Raw genomic sequence first — 3,488 nt, forward strand, 5'->3', positions numbered from 1 at the left:
TTAGTTTAATCTCCTTTAAGAAGTGAAGATGATTGAATTTGAAAACTCTTCAAATATTGGGTTGGTAGTTTGTCTCTAAATAAAGAGATTTGAGGAGCCATCACACATGTTAAAACTAGAAAAAGAAAAAGAAAAAGTAGAAAGACATCAAATAATCCAACTATTAAACCTAGAACTAGAGTCAATTCATATATTTGGGTGCTCAATGGAAAGAAAAAAAGGAAGAAGAAAAATAAACATGGAAAATATTGGGTGATGAATAGAAGTATAATACCCACCTTGTTTGAAGTTGTCTTGACGATGAGAATATGAAAACTTAGGTAAGGTGGAAGTTTTGCCTTCCTTGTATAAACAAAGTTATGAGAAATAGATACGTTCTGGGAAATAGAAGCTGGGAGTTTTTAAGAAATATGAATTAAAAAAAAAGAATATCAAATAGTTGTTGTATAAAATTATAGTTATAAATTATTAGTAAGGACAAATTAGTCATAAAAAATGTGCATTTAATGCTAGTCTTACTTTCCCACGAGAAGGGAAAATAAAAACCCAAGGGGGAAGGAGGGTTTCACTTTCCCCCCTACTTTCCTATGTGTTAGGCAACGATTTCCCATTCCTGGACTTACCAAACATGGGAAAGGAATTGATTTCCCATCCCCAAGCTTCCTTTCCCATGAACCAAATGGGGCCTAAGGGGAATGCTAGCAACCTGTTCTCTAAACCTTCTCTTTTGAACCTTCTCCCTTTTCCACATAATATGTGTCACTTTTGTTACACTTAAAATAATGTCATTAATACAAGAGACAACCTAGCTTTTGTTTTCCAAATTTACCCTTATGCCTTAAGTACAAATAAAAAAACAGAAACAAAAAGGACAGAGAGATGGAAGAGCTAATTGGGAAGCAAAAGCTTGAAAATTTTAATAAGAAGATCATTCAATTCAATGTGTTGCCAAATATTCCAGCAGACCACGTGCTTTTCATGGAATTAGAGAGATGCTTTAGTTATTAGATAAGTTTTTTTTTTTTTTTTAATACAGGCAGTAATGACTAGACCCGTTGGCATTGGATAGAGTTCTAATTTTACTGCGAAAGATGAGACATGGTTGGTCGGTCATGCCCATTCTGATGAAATTATCTATATAAAAAGATTACCGATATTAAACTGCTCTCTCAAACTTCACAAATAGTTTAGAGATCAATCTCTAGCTTCCACAAACAGATTAAACACATTTTTCCATGGCATTGATCCTTCCTAGCATTCCAAGCCTTTCCACCTTTAGCAGCCTCCAAGTCAAGTTGGCTGCAAGCCAAGTGAAAGGTGATCAGCATGTTCCAGCTGACATACCCAGGCACCAACTTACCACCCACATCAGATCCATCATCAACAAACAAGACAAACACGAACCGTTTTACGTTCTAGATTTGGGGGTTCTTGTCAGCCTCATGGAAAAATGGAGCCATTGCCTTCCCAATGTTCAGCCCTTCTTTGCTGTCAAGTGTAACCATGAGCCTGCATTCATTGCTGCATTGGGAACACTTGGTGCAAGCTTTGATTGTGCCAGCAAGGCCGAGATCGAGGCCGTCTTTGCTCATGGCATAAGCCCCACGAGAATTGTTTATGCCAATCCATGCAAGGGTGAGTACCATTTAAGGTACGCTGCTGGAGTCGGGGTCGATCTTGCGACCTTTGACTCCATGGACGAAGTTGATAAGATCAAAAGGTGCCACCCCAAATGTTCCTTGTTGCTTCGGATTGATGTACCGAATGACAAGAGCTCGTGGCGTGCATTTGGGACCAAATTTGGTGCGTTGCCTGAGGAGGTCGCACCACTCCTTAGACACGCACACAAACTAGGGTTAAGAGTGGTGGGAATTTCGTTCCACGTGGGATCGAAAGCATCTGAATCTCAAGTGTACGGCAGAGCAATAGCTGCCGCTAGAGCTGCATTTGATGTGGCTGATGAGCTCAAAATGCCCAAAATGCATATTCTTGATATTGGCGGTGGGTCATCAATTGTTTGATGAAATAGCCGAGACTATAAATGTTGCCATCAAAGACTACTTTTCTGATCATCAGTCAGATTCTGATCTGACGGTGATGGCTGAGCCAGGAAGGTTCTTTGCTGAAACTGCATTCACAATGGTTGCAAATGTGATGGGGAAGAGAGTGAGGGGAGAGAAAAGAGAGTATTGGATTAGTGATGGAATTTATGGGTCATTTAATCTTCCAGCATATGATAAATCCTCTATGCAAATCTCACCGCTCCAAATTCTAAGTCCTCACCAAAATCAAGAGACATATTCATCAACAGTTTTTGGGCCGACTTGTGATTCATTGGACACAGTTGTTGCTGACTGCAAACTGCCTGAATTAAAGCTGAATGATTATCTTGTGTTCCACAACATGGGCGCCTACACAACTTCTGCTGGAACCAACTTCAATGGCTTCTGCATTTCTGCTATTCCCACGTACCTGGCATTTACAAGTGCTAATAATTAAACTAGATTTTGTTGGGTTTGGTATGGCTGATGCTATTTTCCTGTAATTTCTTCTTTTCTGCTCTATTAAAAGAGAAAAAACTGTTAGAAGTGGGGAGTGGAAAATAAGGGCTTGTTTGGTATCCTATCTAAGTAGAGAACTCAAAAATTGTTATTTTTCTTGAAAACAAGGAGTTCTCAAATCCATTTTGTAAGATTCAAAAAGTTGTTTGGTATGCAACTTGAAAACTGTTTTTGAATCTTTAAAATTTGAAAACTTGTTTGATTGAATTCTTGAAAACAATTTTTTTTCTTCATTTTTTATAATTAAGATATTTAAGCAGCACATACTCTAAAACTCAAAGATCGATGCATATTAATCCAAACCAATGTACAGGATAACTAGTTGGATATATAAGCAGCACATACCCGAAAACTCAAAGATCGATAACACATAATTATAGGGCAAATTTCCACAAATTCACACACACAAATCCCTAATTTCCAAATTCTCAGACACATAGCAACAGAAATTTCAAAATCCAATTAAAAAGGAACTACAGTTAACCCAATATAATATCTCCACCACAAACACAAAATAAACGTCAGAGCTTTGTTGCTTTGTTACAATCTCTTGGCCTACTTCTTAACAACAATCAAGACAAAATATTTCACTAAATTTAATCGAAGTATCCCTTTGAACCAAAAACAAAAAAGAAACATTAACTCTAAACCAATGATTAAACAGTAACTCTAAGCTCAATTAATCATTTAATCTAAATAAATTAAGACTCATTCACTCTCGTTCACTTTAGTAGGCTATTGAGCCACACTCTTCTCCGTGGATCCGACATCTTCACGAACATTTTCCTCCAATCCAAATTAGTAAACTTATCCAAAGCTTTCACATAAGCATCATCATTCACTCCCTCCATGGCCTCCAATATTTCCACACAATCCTCAACAGAGCTCAATTCTCTATATGGAGAGGATACTTCCTTCTCACTCTTA

The 3,488-nt window shown here is 37.6% G+C and overlaps 1 pseudogene; it reads left to right on the forward strand.

Moving 5' to 3' along the window:
- Positions 1-1,207: 1,207 nt before the first annotated feature.
- On the forward strand, positions 1,208-2,499 carry LOC110773112 (ornithine decarboxylase-like; annotated as a pseudogene).
- Positions 2,500-3,488: the final 989 nt, after the last annotated feature.

The sequence above is a fragment of the Prunus avium genome, chromosome 8 (genome assembly GCF_965620075.1).
Source record: "Prunus avium chromosome 8, drPruAviu1.hap1.1, whole genome shotgun sequence".
Classification (NCBI taxonomy): domain Eukaryota; kingdom Viridiplantae; phylum Streptophyta; class Magnoliopsida; order Rosales; family Rosaceae; genus Prunus; species Prunus avium.